The 16519-nt window shown below is 41.0% G+C and overlaps 1 protein-coding gene across 1 annotated transcript in view; it reads left to right on the forward strand.

Annotated features, from left to right (window-relative positions):
- The first annotated feature begins 396 nt into the window (after positions 1 to 396).
- sema3b (sema domain, immunoglobulin domain (Ig), short basic domain, secreted, (semaphorin) 3B) overlaps positions 397 to 16519 on the forward strand; it is an 83590-nt gene continuing 67467 nt past the window's right edge. Inside the window, exon 1 of the mRNA XM_037773147.1 lies at positions 397 to 891. The gene's annotated coding sequence lies outside the window, so the exon portion shown is untranslated. The remainder of the gene's footprint in view (positions 892 to 16519) is intronic.

Here is a 16519-nt window from a genome sequence, read left to right on the forward strand (position 1 = left end):
ATATTTTTCCAACTCAACAAAATTCTCCGTTGAACAATGAACTCATGGACGAGTTGACATTTCAAAGAATGTGTGAACTTTGTGATGGAACTTCAAACTGGAATTAAATCCAAGTGTTATCCCCATCAGTCTCACCCTGATCCCTATCACGACTAGATCCGCCAAAAGATTTGCTGGATCACTAAGAAACACACAGACACACAGTACTGAACCTTTGGTGATAAAGCGTGTTGAATCATAATAGCAGGAGAAAGACACTGCGGCTGGGTGACACAGCGAGGGAGTGACTTTACCTCTGGACTGTGGTGGAGGGAGTGGCGTTGTAAAGAAAGAGGAGGGTGTGAGTGTGTGTGTGTGTGTGTGTGTGTGACAGAGAGAGCTTTGCTTTCACGCTTTGCTGAGCAGAGAAAGAGTATCTGTCACAGAGAACAAGTAAAAGTTAGGGCGAAAAAAGACAGAGAGACGCAGGGAGAAGGACAGAGAGAGTTGGTTGAAAGCAGCTTCTGTCTTACGTCCCACCCCCTGACTGTCTTCCCCTCCTCTCTGCCCGGCCGGCAGCGAGAGAGGAAAAAAGAGAAGGAGTGCAGAGATAGAAGAGAGGGAGCTCAACCACGCTCGCTCTTTAGCGCAGGACTCAGGAATTCCAGGACCTTTGGAGTTGTGCACACACACACATTGAGACACACATGCTGCTTTTATTGTGGTGATACAAATCTCAACTCAAGGGAGGGAGTACAAGAAAGAGAGAGAGAGAGACAGATCATTAGAGAATCTTTCCAGCCCTTTCCTGTGGACTATTTGACCATGATGGCACCTGCCAAGGGGGACAGTGACTAGGAGGGGCTGAGGAGGACTGAACCGGGACGCAGGCACAGGAAGCTGCTGATGAAGGTGAGGGTTTAATTTTAGCTCCAGTATCTGTCTTTGTCTTTTCTACCAGGATCTAGTGCAGATATTTATTATTTTGATTTAACAAGTAACTGATGTAGGAAGTAGTTTGCCTGAGTGAAATGTCCATGCTGTGTTTTCTGTTATTTATTCAGTGGTTTTTAATAACTGGGCCAAAGAAAGTGGGATGATTTCTTGAAGCAACACTGAAGCCGGGGAATACCCTGTGTAGGTGTTTGTGTTGGAATTACTGAGCTCTGAATGTGTGTCAACTCTGTGCTGTATTTGGTTTCATATCTGTGTTGATCATTAGAGTGATTTTCCTTTGAGTAACATAATAGCGCGGCTGGACAGAGAGACGTCTGAGCATAAATCAGGAGAGGAGAAAATGTTAAAAGAGTTTGTGGGGGAATGTGTGTCTTGGATGTTTTATTTCCTGATGGTGCACCAGTGGAAGTAGGGGGGGATTTAGAGGGAATTATCATCGCTTTTGCAGAGAATCTGTCTTTTTCAGTTGGTCACGCTGAAGTTTTCAGCTTGAGAACATATTAAGGTCTATGTTAAAGCTTTGAAATGGGACCAGTTTTTGCTTTTTTAAAAGCTTTTGTGCAAGGCTCAGAAGCACAATAGAGCATTATGGGAGTTTTAACAGACTATAAATCAGTGGTGAATAAAGAAAACCAGTGGACATAGAGGAGATTCTTGTGGTGCTTTTACACCTGCGGTTATTGTGTGCTTCATCCCCTCCACTCCTCCCTGCCACACTCTGCCACTTTTGTTCTCTAATCTCATTTACTTCTGTCTTTTCTGCAGGTTTTCGCTGAAATCCCACAACTAATGACAGAGGCTTATCCCATGCCACTCTGCCTCGCTCTCATCCTCTCTCCCGCCCCAACTCTTTTCTATTCCTCATCCTCTTTGTGACAGTCCATCTGCCTTTTATAAAGCTTTAAATATCTGTTCTCTTTTATGCTATTTGTAGTATCAGCATCTGCTTTTTTTAGCTATCACCGGCATGATTTGTGTGTGTGTGAGTGGGTGGATATGTGTTTTCAAACTCACAGGTGTGCAGTTTGTCTGTCATCTCACCTATTCAAGTCCTGTAATCCCAGCCAGGTCTCACTGCTCTTTATAACCCCTCCACACCAAACCCACTTTAACCTGCACAGTAACCCTTCCATTACCATACCATCGAAGCACACATTAACCCCTTTACCTTTGTAGTGAGGCGGGTGCAGTGGATGCTCCAACAAGGTGTTACATGATAGTTATCTTGTGTTAATTGTAATGTGGTCAAACACAAAGGTCTTTCATCTCGGTCGCTACTGAGATGTTTAGTTACAGCTTACTTGCATGTCTTCGTGGTTTTAATAGAAACCACCACTTCACAGTGATTTTAAGCATAAATGAGGGCATTTTTCTTGAACACATTACAGTGTATTTTTAGGACAGAGAGCCACTTTACACACAAAAGTCTGTATCCAGGTAAAAAAAGGGAGTTGTATAAAGCCTTTTGTGGCTTCAGAAGAAGCTGTGTAAAGTCTGATAAATGTCCTTAAATGATGTCACTTGAGTCAGCGTCAGTTGGTCTCAAATTAAAAATGAAAAATATTCTTTGTGTGGCGTTAGAGAGGAGTGAGTTCACTAAACCTCTGTAAGCCCGCTCCTCAACTCTGCTTGAGGCTACTATAGCCGCTACTTGCACACCACACCCCAATCTGCGACCAAACTGTTGGTGGTGAGGTTTTATTTATTTATTTGCCAGGGACAGTGCACATTAATCAACATTTCGTCACTGGGCAGGTTATTACAAATTAGAAATATTATCAATACAATGCTTCAGCAAGTACTACAGTACAACACAGTAGCTACAGCACAATACAACAACAACAACAACAACACAATTGTGGGTAATGTAGGCAGACAAAGGACAAACAATGCATGGAATAAAAAAAGATTATATGCTGCATTGATTCTGATCCTTTTTTTAAAAAAAAAAACTCTCCATTGTGTCAGTCTGATGATGTTAAATCAGTGGAGAACTCTTTTAAGACTGTTTGTGACATTATTTTTTGAGGGCTACTCTTGATGTAGGATAAAACAAGTGCTCACATCCAACAAAATCTTCAAGAAATGCTGAACATAGATAGAAGGAGACACTTAAAACAAAGTAAGATCCTTTTTTCACTATCAGATCTAATTAAGATCCATGATGGATTGTACATTGCAGTTAAGAAGTAGGCTAAATGTGTTTTTTAAACTGCAAATTAGTGAAGTAGCAAACTTGAATGACAACAAATTACAAATGTAATCAAAAATACGATAATGGCATCATGATTTTGAAGAGGCCAGCAGCTTACAAAACAAAAGACATGAAAAGTTAATACATTACTTTTTCAACATGTGTCATGAGAACGCATTTTAATCTTTTCGCATGTCGTTTTTACGCCACACAACACAACTATGGTAACAGCTGCAGTTAAGTTTAGGCAACAAAACCTCTTAGTTAGGTTTAGGAAAAACGTCATGGTTGGACTCATAATAAGTACATAAACTAAGTAAAATATGTACGGAAACAACATTACATGTACGGAAAACACATCACCAACGTCACTAAAAAACACGTCACAAGGGTCACTTCAAAATAACTCAACACTTACATGAACACCGGTCTCCTGGTCAAAAGTCCTGTGTTTGTTGGACCCATCTACCTCCCCTCCCGCCCACCATAAGCAGGCTTTCCTATACTTTTTGTTCTACGTCACTAACTCTGAGAGTAGCATATTTGAACTGTAGTCAGTACAGACTACATGACGTACAAATGACACACCAAAAACAAGAACTGTGTTCTTATTGCACGCAAAATGACTTGCGAATTATCGTGTCATTCACACGCCATTTAGTGCGACCGGGACCGAGCTTTTATGGTTTGATGAACTTCTTCAGTTATTAGCAGGAGCACAAGGTTTCCTCTTTTTTCACTGAGCTTTAGTCTGATGTCTGATCAACCAGAAAACAAGCTCTTTATCACAACCAGTGACATTATTTCCTCCTTCAAAGAAGTTCTGCCTCCGAGAAATGTTTAAATATTTAAAAATTGAATGTGCGTCTTTGTTTGCGCTACACTTCGAAAGTGGACATTGTGTAAGCCCCTTCCTTGGTACAGTGCTGCACTGTGTTATGGGCACCAAATTAATAGAAAGCAATGTGTCGATATGGGTCGGTACTCTGTCTTTCATCGGCATGTTGTTGAGCTTCTGTGGATGTCACTCTTTGCATTGTCTGTTTAGCCACAGTGGCTACTGCTGCTCATAATTACCCAGCTCTTCTTCTCCAACCAAACTGATGCTGATGCAAATTGAAAACACATCACTTCCTGTGTGTCAGAAGATTTGTCCCAGGACAGACAGACAGTGTTTAGAGCAGCATGTGTATAATATCTTTCACCACCTGGTCACAGGTTGTATTCGCTCTTCAAGTGTGTTCAATCATTTGACATCGGAGAGCAGCAAAGTGGACATTTATTTAACCTAACAGCTCCTGTGGGCTCAAGGTGGGTCTGCTGATTGCCCGGTGATGAATTGACCACCGAGGTAACTTTATGGTTAAAGTGGCTATACACTGATCCTCTGGCACACCTTAAAACCCATTAACCCTCATCTCAACCCTTCCTCAGCGGGAAAACCCATTAACCTTCCTCTTAACCCTTTCCTCAGCTTGAGATATCTACCAAGTCAGCAGAAAATATATAAGTACAAATGGTGAGATTCAGGAGAGTATGGTATCTAATATGTACTGTATAGACTACAGGATTAATTCTCTTGGACTGTCAGTGTGGCTCTGTATTGGTTGCCTATTTGTCTGAAGAAAGTAGAAAGATAAGCCACAGAGAACTGATGAGGCTAGTTATAGCTAGAGAGAGAGAGAGAGAGAGCGAGAGAGAGATTGGGCAGCGATGTCAGTTTTCCTTTGTTTGAAATATTTAATGATGTCTCTGCTCTCTTGAAATATTGACTTTTTCCCATATAGCCAGAGGGGACAGACGGTAGCGGAGGTTGTTCCCTCATTCAAATAAAGAGCAAAAGGCTGTTAGCATCAAACTTTCATCAGTTTCTATTAGTTATTTATTTATTGTTTTCTTTTTCAATCCTTCTGATTAAAAAAAAAAAACATGATCCTTGCCCTTGATTTGAAAATTGTGGCTAATGAAGGGTACAATTAGTGTTGTGTGTGCATATGTGTGTGTGTGTGTGAGAGAGAAAACTGTAGAGTTTCCATGTGTGTTACAGTACCATGTAATGTCTGTAAATGTGTGTGCATATGTGTTGGCAGTTTTGGGTCTATGTACTGCATTATTTCTGTACTACATTTGCTCAAAATGCGCAATCTCACATTCCATACCGAGTGAGGGTAAGTGTAGTTGTAGTCTGATTTGTAGTTAGATTTTTTTTCACTCTGATACGACGTTCACACACATCCAAAAGTAGCTATTTCCTGCTACATTAAGACACTCTTCATCTGCTGTTTACAGTAAATTGGGTCCTCTAGTGGCGAGGTCAGCTCAGAATATTCTTTCATTTATAGAAAGTGAAGCAAAAACAATTTATAACAATAAATAAATAAATAAATAAATAAATAAATGATTAAACTACAGTAAATAATGGAACATAATGCTGCAAATTATAAATTGATGACTTTTTTTGACTATTTTAAGTCATATAAGTGCCTTAGTATATATATATATATATATATGCATGCATGCGTGTCATTAAACCTTTAAAGAAAGATTTGTGCTGCAGTTAGTTAGCATGACCCATGGGCAAGAATGTCCACGATGCAGGAGGAGTTATAGGATATGGTGGAAGATAGATCTCTTGTTTTGAAGGTGTCATTGGATATGTGCAGATAACCTTCTCAACACACGGATGGATGGATGAATAACAAAAGAGTTGAACCTGAGGTCAGTCAAGATAGTTGCGCTAATTCATCACTGAGTTAAAAGAGGTAGGTAAAGGATGTAGCGTAGATAAATGTGTAGATAACACCTTAACTGATGTTCAAGATCAACCTTTTAAGGTGAAGGGTTCTTAGGAAGAAGAGGAAGCAGAAATTAATTCGGATGGCAGATTTCTTAGAAAGAAAAATGAAGCCAAAATTTAACATGAAATAATGTAAAAGGTAGAACTTTTCTTTACAAGGTTTTGGTAAAGATACTGTATCTTTCGGAGCTCAGACAAAGGAATCATTGTCATTGAATGAAGCAAGAAAATACATTTTATGGAATAGTTACAGTTTCTAAGCATACATGCAGACTAGAGAAGTGAAGAGAAATGGTATTTTGTTGTAATAGTATCTTTTAGCTGTGACCAGCAGCTCTGTCAGTATGTTTCCCCACTGTTTGGCGGCAACAGTTTTCACGCTATATGAGGCTGAAATTTAGTACGGAGGTCAAATGTGTGGGTGTGTGAAGGTGTGTGTTTGTGTTCATGCCAATCAGCAAAAAGGGAATATGGCGGCAAGAGTGACAAACTCAAGGAACTATTTGTACAAAAATGATGAAAGACAAACCAAAAGAAACCAAAGAACTGGGCTGGTATAAATAGTGACTGACTAACTGGGGAAGTGAGAACAGGTGAGATGAGTGCAGAACTAATTAGGGACAGGTGGAACTGATCAGGGCGGGGCGGACAATCAAAAAGGCGGGAAAACCACACAGAGACAGGAAGTAAAACCAAACATGACACAAGAAGAGAGGGACTTTCAAAATAAAACAGGAAACAAACTATAACCAAAACCCAAGACCGTGACGCACTCAGCAGATTTCCTTTATCATTATTGACGGTTTGCCCCGCCCCCTACACTATAGCTCCGCCCCTTTCATAACTCATGAACCGTTTGTCATAGACTCTTGTCGGAGGCATCATTGGGCTCAGCAGAGCTCCTTTTTCATTGGTGTGGGTTAGTCTTGCCCCTTATACTTAAGCCACGCCCTCTTTCATAACTCACGGACCATGCATGCATGTATAGATGCATGTGCGTACGTGGTCGCAGCTATTGCAAATTCGCGCTTATTTAGAATACGTCTACCTCACTTGGTAAAAAAGACAAAGAAAAAAATGCGTCCTCATGTGCTAGACACAGGGAACGACCGAATTTCTATTCTCATGAAAGAAGCATTAGGAGAGTAGAAGATATATTTATATTTAACCCAGATGTTAAATGTTTAAGAGCAGCAGTAGATGTCATCAGTATTAACCCCAAAAATATTGATAAAAATATGAACTCAGTTGAGGACTTGAAAATTAACGAAATTGTGATTTAAATTAGGAAATATCTGATCCAAGAACAAGTTAACAGGATGAAATATCTGTCCACAGAAAAATAAAAAAAATCCTCCCAGTATCAGATCGCCCCAAGGCTCCACATCAGTGAAAAGCTAATTGATGATGTCGGACTAGTAGACGGAGTGAATTTAGCATAAGTGATGGATCAGTAGCAAGATGTCATCAGATTAAACCAGAGACCCAAAACATGGGAATGAGGTTAATTAGGATTACGTATCAGCACAGATGTCGCAGATACGATATGGTTAATGGTAATGTGACTCCATGTCATCAGATAAAAGCAGATCGCTTAACCATACTTTTGGCCCAAAGGCTGAAGAGAGGGCGGTCGATCTCAGTTCACAATCAGTGGGCTGTTCACAGTGGATGGATGGATCAGTCATGTTAGACCACTGGGTTAACATGTTGTTGTTCACTTTTATTCTAAAAATTACAGTTGACCTCAAATTAAAAATTGACAAAAGGAGCACAAACTCATGATCAATATCAAGCTTTGTTCTGGAGTTTATGCTACAGTTGACCATCATTTCCAAGTGTTTCAAAGGTAGCTAAAGGTTATGTTTAGCCAGAGTAACTTTGACAAAGATCAGCAAACCTTTTGAATCTGTTTTGAAAACTTAATTCAAACTTGGCAGCTGAGAATAGAATCAGTGTTGCCAATATTTGAAGGTATCCTCCCCTTTATTCTCATATGGAAACAACGTAAAATAATTATGAAAAACAACTCACAAACGTCACTTAAAAAACACGTCTCCAACGCTACTTCAAAATAACTGTACAACACTTTGGGACACAAACACCAGTCTCTCAAACACGGGCTCTCTGACAGTCCTGTGTTTGTAGAACAAGTCCACCATAAGTAGGCTTTCTCACTTTTCATTCTACATCAGTAACTCTGAGTGTATAGCATATTTACGCAGATGTGTTTACATTGCAGTCAGTACAGACTACAGTGTATGACACGCAAAAAGCAAGAACGGCGTTCTTATTGCACAAAAAATGACTTGAGATTACCGTGTCATAACAGTCCAGTCACACTAAATGGCGTATGAATGAGTATTATGTGGTATCAGCATTCAAAAAGCCACATCTGTCAAACACCACCAACCCAAACAGCACGTTAAATATACTACAAAGTAAATATGGGAATATTTTTTTGCATAAAAGGTGGCTAAAAGCTGCTCTCTAAAGATTTCTCCAACACTGTCTTTGTGCTCCCCTTCTTACCTTTCCTTTCCTTCTATCTTCCTTCTCCACTCCCCCTTCTCACACACACACACACACACACACACATGCACACATGCACAAACCCTTCCTGTCCGTCCTAATTCCGTCTTTCTTCCTCGAATGCTCAGGTCTGCCCAGCGCTGTTGCAGAACAGCCTCCTCTCCTTTGCCAGACTGACCTGTAATTGCACTTTCGATTTGTATAGATATGTGTGTGTGTGTGTGCGTGTGTGTGTGTGTGTTTGAGTTTGGACTCCGGGCCCGTCCTGTCCTGTCACCTTGAGCGGTCATGCAGTGTTGAAGGTGAGGTGGAATTAGGAGGCTTTACACAGGAAGATAGGAAAATAACGAGATTCTCACCATCCCTGTCACACACACACATAAACACACTCACATTATCACACACGTACAAGCACCCTTATAGTTTAAGAAACTGTCTATGTCTACACTCACACACACACACAACCACGCAACCACACACACGCGTCCCAGAGGAGTGCTCGAGGGGCTTATGCAGGGGATTTTGCTGTTCTGCAGTGTGCCTGTCAGATAAGGAAGGAGACGCAGGCCTGCCTGGTGACACGCTACTGAGCGCGTGCAGTGCAGCCTCGTCTCCTTCTCGTTTCCTCTTTAACCTGTCAGTCAAGTCACCTGCCACCCTCTGCTAGCACCGGTGATGATACCACATAGGGACTGTCTCGTATCTCATTTGGGAACTCATAAACATACAGTTATTCCTTTGTTAGTGTTTTCTCCATTTTTACTCTCTCCTTCCCTTACTCCTTTTTTATTTCCTTCACCTCGTCCCTCCACCTTCCCTAACAACCCCCAACTCTGTATTCACCCTCCCTTTCCTCACCTCCTTCATGTACCTCCCCCCTCCTTTCCCTCCCTCTTTACCCTCCCCTCCTCCTGATCTTCATCTCTTCTCACCACCTGTAATCCTGTTTACCGCTGTTCTGCAGCTGCTCCGGATCACACAGAGTTATAGAAAGCATTCATTGCAAGAGTCTTGTTTTTCAGCGACTGCTGCTGTTTCCTCGAATTGTCTTTCATTATTAAAAGTCTTAGTTTGAAGCCAATTTTTTGGGGCCGAGGCTAGCACGTATTGCCAGTAGTGATTTGGTGCAGTAATGATTGATCCGGTCCCATGGGTGCAGCTGCTTGGTGAGAGAATGGCATTTTGCCAACACTTCCAGCCTCTCACCATCCTCTCGCCATCCACTCCTGTTAAATTCTGCAGTACAGCTGCTGTCAGCCGCACCTACACCAACAGCCCTTCAGTCCATTGTTTTTCATCCTCGCTTTCTTGTATCTTCCAGTTAGTCCACGACTCTACCCCAGCAGAGCAAGGTTATGATGTTTAAAAAAAGTAAAAAGAATATTTGTTATTATATCAAATCAAATGTCAAAGGTGATGTCTTCTAACTGCTTGTTTTATCTCATACTATAAGAGGTCAATTTACAATGATATAAAACTTCTCAACATTCGATAAGCTTGCAGCAAATGCTATATGGGCTCCATTTATATAGCATTTTTATGCAAAACTCTCACACATTGATGGCAGTATAGGTGCTGACCATATAGCTATTCAGTTCAGTAACTTGCTCAAGGACACTTTGACATGTGGGCAGGAGGGACAGGGGATTGAACCGCCAACCTTCTGATTAGCGGACGACCTGATGAGCCATAGGTACAAACATTTTCCATAATTTATTCATGATTTGTGATTAATTTCTGTCTCATTTCTAATAAAAAAAAAAATACGCTAATAGCTGCAACATTGCGTTTTTGATGATGGCCAGGACACGGTGCTGCATCTGATTCGTGATGGACTGAGAGACCAGGTCAAAAGTTCAAGTTCCCTCTGTCCATGTCTATAGAAGGCTACATGGTGCCCAGCCTGTGATTAAGACATTGAATGAAAAGATGGTTGATGGTTGCTGCAGGTATTAACCACATATGGAAATGAATCAACCTTCACCTTTTCCATTATGTTCATACTGGATGTATTATCTTGCACATGCCCAGCAAACCCCTGTCTTATATTAGCCAGTTTCCCCTTCACATAAACCCACCCTCCCATGAAAACCCTCTTGCCTACGCCCTAGGCCTCTCCTGTCTCAACCAGTCACCCCCACCACCACCTCCACCCTCTTTACCGACACCATCCCCCAGCCTTATAGCCTCTTGGCAGCTCCTCCAGTCAGGCTAATTGACTCAGTCCCAGGAGGGGGGGATCATGCCACATTTCTAATTTGGCTTCCCCTCCTCCAGATAAAAGCTACATCCCTCCATCCTTCAACCCCCCTCACTTCAACCTCTCGGTCTCTATTCAGTCTATCCCCCCTTTTATATTTTCAGATTTTTTTTTTTGACAGTTCAGACTGAGTAACATACATTTTCAGGTAAAAAAACCAACTTTTTTTAGTCTATTTTTTTAATGCATCTGTCATACATCTTTCTTTCTACCTTTCTTTATCTTTCTTCAGCCCCAGATACAGACATAACAGACAACTGAGTACATGAAAGGACAAAATACACAGACACTCTCAGAGCACAGCACCTCGCCTTTTCTCACCATGGGGTTCACCTTCAGAGAGCCTCCATCTCCACAAGCCGCACCTGGGGACTACGATGGGCGTGTCTCAATGAGTGTGTGTGTGTGTGTGTGTTTGAGTGTGTGTCTATAAAACCGAGCCTCATCCCGCTAACAAGCAGACAGACGAAGAACAAAGACATTTTGTTATCGATTGTATCACATTTCTGATTCAGAAGACATGATCTAAAAAGTCTCCAACGTGCCCAGGTTGGGAATTTGAGATCTCGCACTTGTGTACACCAAACAACATAAAAAATATATAGATTTTTGTGAACCTATGAAGGTGTGTATGGTGTTCATACTGCACTCCTATTTACAGTATTAGGGCTGTCAAAGTTATCATTACAATAACGCATTAAAGCAAATGCGCTCTTCTTAGTGGGCTCAGTTTTAAAGCTAGAGTGAAGACTGGTATCATATCAAACTAGAAAACCTAAGAAATCCAATGGTACCAACCATGTCACACAAGCTTGTTGCGAAGGAAATAACGCTCCAAACTTGCGCTAAATTTCGGTGAAGAAAAACGGGCATGGCCATTTTTAAAGGGGTCTGAGTTTGTGTGTTGTTTTCTGTGCCACTGAAAGACTGCAGTAATACTTAAGAAAAGCATTAAGGTGTTGTGTATTAATATCTCTGCAAAAGAGAGGTGGAGTAAACCTCAAGAGCATTGACCCAAGGAGGAGTTTCACGATACAGTGCGCTGAAATTAAACGAAACACACACACACTAACACACTGTGAGTATACACACAGTAGCACAGCACGAGTCGGGCATCCTGACAGATTCAGTGCAGGAAGCATGTTTGGTATGTAGCAGTAGCTGCGGCCGTTAGTAAAATGGTCTTTTCAGATGGACAGATAAGGTATTTTAGCTGGAGGCTCAGGGTCGGCTGGTCTTGTGGAAAAGACATTTGACACGTAGAGGGCTGTTACCTAGAGTACAGTGTGTGGAAAGTTTTCAGGTCTGCTTTTCCTATTTGTTGAGGAGTGGAAAACACATCCCTGTTTTTAAATAACAAGTGAGACCGGCTCGGACTGATAGATTGTATGTAGATTGTTTTTCCCTAGACTCAAACAGATGTACAGGAGAGGAACATTTTTGCATGAAAGTTTTCACAGATGTACCACAACAGAAACATAATAAGCCCCAGATGGTTTCACCTTTTGATCCACCATAATGGTACAAAAGTAGTTTTTGGTCATTTAAAGAACAAAAATTCATACCAGCTCGGCTTGAGAGGTTTCTGAATGCACCATCAGGGGGTACTGGGAAATTTGCACTCGACCACCACCGCAGAGACCCAGGGTCATTTCTAGAAGCGGTACTTTTAATGTAACTAATTGGTACTGCCCATGGGTGGGAAGCCAGTGAGGGATCACGTCCTTGTTTTAGCACAACCACTTTTGCTGGTTGGTCTGTCAACACTTAGTCCTTCTGTCTTCTAAAATACATTCCCATACAATCATGTGTTTTGAGGGAAACATATTTTCTCTCAGATTACGGTCAAAGCTTTAAACACGTGGTTGTGAATTGAAACAAAACAACAAAAATGCAACAAAATGACTCGGTTAGGTTTAGTAAAAGATCATGGTTTGGCTTAAAGTAAGTTCCTTTTTTTATGTAACTGACGTTGCTTGCATAACGTTAAACGTTTACTGTTAAAATAAGTCAACGTTGACTTTTGTTTCACACAGGACATGAACAGTGGTGTCCTGGTTGAAAGTCCTGTGTTTGTTTCATCCATCCATCCACCCCGACCTCTTCCCTATATGCAGACTTCTACGTACTTTGGTTAGAAATGTATTTGTGATACAGCAAAAACAGGAGTAATTGGGGAGAAAATATGTTTGCCTCGAAACATAATTGACAATACAGTTTCATCGTCTGAGAACATAATTTTTAGGAGACCTGGAGGAGCTGGAAGTAGAGACTAGGGAGTCAATTCTGCTTCATCATCTACTGCAGTGACTCAGACCCAGATAAGTGGTTTATAATTGACTAAGAAAGATAAAAATGGATTCGCTCAAAAGTGTACCATGATGCACGTAGGGTACTGCCCCACTGACAACACCATAAGGTACAATTTCAATATTGTTTTCAGAAAGCATTATGTAATGCTTTTATTGACACCATCTTCCTTTAAATTTAAGTTTACAACAACATGATGAGCTGAGACACTGTTGGAAGTTTACCAGAACAAAAGCTTATTTATGTATATAATCTGAGACATTTGTCACAAGCATTGTCTCTCCCTCTCACACCTTCTGTTGCCATAAAGGCCAGAAATGCCATTAAATATCTCAAATGAGCGACAATGAACCAAAAATACATTGACATCAGATATAAATCCAAACCTGTTATTATTGGCAGGAATGAAAAGTTACTCCTCAAATACAGAGCGAGCTGACAGTGTTTGATGTGACCACTGATGATGAACTATGAAGAGAATTGGCTGGTGTCTTCTGTGTGGGTGAGGGGGCTTCAAACAGCAACGTGTTTCATGCTTCAGACCCCATATGCTTATATACCGCTCACTGCATCCCTCATTAGTGGCCACGGGTTTTGTGTGTGTGTGTCTTTTAATGACCACCAAGAATGTGAATTCTCATGTTGATTAAAGAAGGAGAGTCTGTTCCTGCAAATATACATTTAATTGTGCATATATATAACTGTGTGCATTTTAATGCAGGTGTTTGTGATGTGGGACAAAACATTTGACTGATTACTCACATGTCGCCCGTGACAGCTGTACAAAGAGCAGAAGGAAGAAGAGAAGAGAGAGAGAAACTCGGAGGTGGTAGAAGAGAATGAGGGAGGTGGAATAGTTTTTGAAGACGGCGACTGATTAATGTGAAATGTGCTGCAGCAGGTTGTTACACATTTCTAGCTGTTTAGACAGGTGAATGTAATTAGAGCTGCTGATAAGAAAAAGGGAGGCAACAGGTCACTTCACTCGCTGTTTAAGAACTTTCTTCTCAGCCTCTATTTCAGTTCTTCCCTTCTTCCCAGTAAATAGCTCCCACCCTCTACTTCTTCTCTTTTACTTCTTCTTATCTCCCACTTTCACTCCTCCATTTATTATTCCATTTGCAACCTTTTTTTCTCATAACCAGTGGGCAACCTCCGGGTCTGAAAAGTGAAGCCGATGCAGAAGTGCCTTAAACTTGCATTCTTTCTAACAGCCAGCAGGGGGCGACTCCTCTGGTTGCTAAAAGAAGTCTGATTGTATAGAAGTCTATGAGAAAATGAGTCTACTTCTCACTGGATTTATTACCTCAGTAAACATGGTAAACATGAGTTTATGGTCTCAATCGCTAGTTTTAGGTCTTCTTATGTTCATTTAGTAAATTATGGTCCCATTTAGAGTCAGATAGACCATAAAGCAGGGGATGCTTTAGGGCGTGGCTACCTTGTGATCGACAGGTCGCTACCACGGTGTTGTCCGGTCTGAGAGTTGTCCGTGTTTTCATCTTACAACTTTAACCCTTTCACAGTGTGTTTTCAGGTAATGAAAGTTAATAAAGTTAATTATAACATTTTGGTCGCCTAAAAATGTCTTATTCAGCATTCGGTTGTACTTAGCTCCACCCTGTCGTGTCACTACTGGTTGCAAATAAACAAGATGGCAACAGCCAAAATGCCGAACTCAACGCTTCAAAACAGCAGTCCACAAACCAGTGGGTTACGTCACGGTGACTGCGTCAACTTCTTATATAGGCTACAGTCTATGGTCATAATGAAAGATGGATGGAATGGTTGGGGGCAACAGAAGATGGAAAGGGGAGGTAATGAGGCAGGTATGCTGAGTCAGAGGTCAGTAGCTAATGATGGTATCTACCTGAGGGCAACAGAAACACACTCATGTCCCTAATTTATAACTCTTCTCTCTGCTTTATCTTTGCCTTTTCCCTTACGTTTTTGCACATATATGCAGTTTATTGAGTTCAGTTTGTGGTCATGGATCGGTCCTTTGTGCTAGCACTGTGCATTTGACATCTAGATGCAGTTCAAGATGTGGACAATGGAAACATACATTGTGTTATTATGGTGTTATTGGTGTAAATCCTTAAACAAGCACAATGTCAGCAGAGAAAAAAAAGATTTTCTTATCTGATGAAAAGGACCTGCATTTGGTGTATCCATCGTGTGTGTTTGAGTGTGTATTCTTTTGTGTGCATGTAAGGCTCTCTGTCTGTCTTGTGACAGTAATGGTGACAGATGAAAGGCAGAGACATAATGAGTGACCAGCATTCTGCAGGGAGTTTAGTCTGCAAATATAAGAAAATAGCAGGCTGTGACATGCTGAACAACAGTTGTTTTCACCTAAATACCTGGACGCACCTTCACTCAACACACAGAAATTATCTATACGTATACCTGGCAGTGCTTATACTTTCAGTAAACTCTCGTGAATCCACGTTTGTGAGTATAAAAACATCAACAAGTTTAAACACATCACGCTGAACATGTAAGCTCAGTATGTGTGTGCTTTTTATTTTTATCAAAGTTTTCATTGTTCATTTGAGATTTTGTTCAAAACTAAGTTTGGAAACTCTTTTTAGTAATATTTAATAATTTAAAATCGGCATCAAACAACAGCTTGTTTATCAGTCAGATGATTGTTGAATCATGACATTGTAATTTGTGACGGCTAAAAATGGACACAAAATGAGTGAGAGTGTTTGACGCCTCAGAGCCACCGTATATACAACGTCATCATCCAAAATGGAATCTGATGAAAGTTCACATCGTCTCCCAGCACAAAGCACTCTAAGATGAAGAAATAAAAGAATACAGAGATGCAGAATTTAAAGATAGATTGTGGCAGGTTGTTGCAAAATAAAAGATGTAGGAAAGATTAGACAGTAGTGATGGCGCTCAAGGCAGCTAAACGACAGCTTCTTGCTAATGTCATTCATTCATTATCCCCGTTTGGGACTAGTGCTATCCATTCTACCCACGTTATTAATTCAGTTTTGTCTGTATTGCAAATTTTCGCAAAAAGTACAATAATAAAACGCATCGGACTCGGTTTGCAAGGTTTCTGTGCGTAATGGTTTTTAGCGGATGACGGATAAAAAAATGCATATAAAAATACGGACTTGGTGTGCAAAGACCGTCACAGTGAGACAGATTAACAGTTCTGTCCCCACACACAGATACGCACACTCACACTGTTGTCAAACCCTGTCATCAGTCCTTCAGTCCTGCAGGGCTGCTGTGCAGCAGTGGAGGTTTAACAGCAGGGTAAAGCTACACACTGACACGCTGATGTTCGCTTCCTGAACAGAGAAAAAAAACATGTCAAGCTCAACTATTAGCGGAGTAAGCGAGACCTCTCTGAAAGCCAATGAACCGTAGGGTGTAAAAGTGAAACCACTTCCATCCCATGCTGTGTGTTATGATCTCTCTGTGCGCTTTATGTGAGGTCCTGTCATCCAGCCTCCATATGAACCCA

The sequence above is a fragment of the Sebastes umbrosus genome, chromosome 6 (genome assembly GCF_015220745.1).
Source record: "Sebastes umbrosus isolate fSebUmb1 chromosome 6, fSebUmb1.pri, whole genome shotgun sequence".
Taxonomy (NCBI): Eukaryota; Metazoa; Chordata; class Actinopteri; order Perciformes; family Sebastidae; genus Sebastes; species Sebastes umbrosus.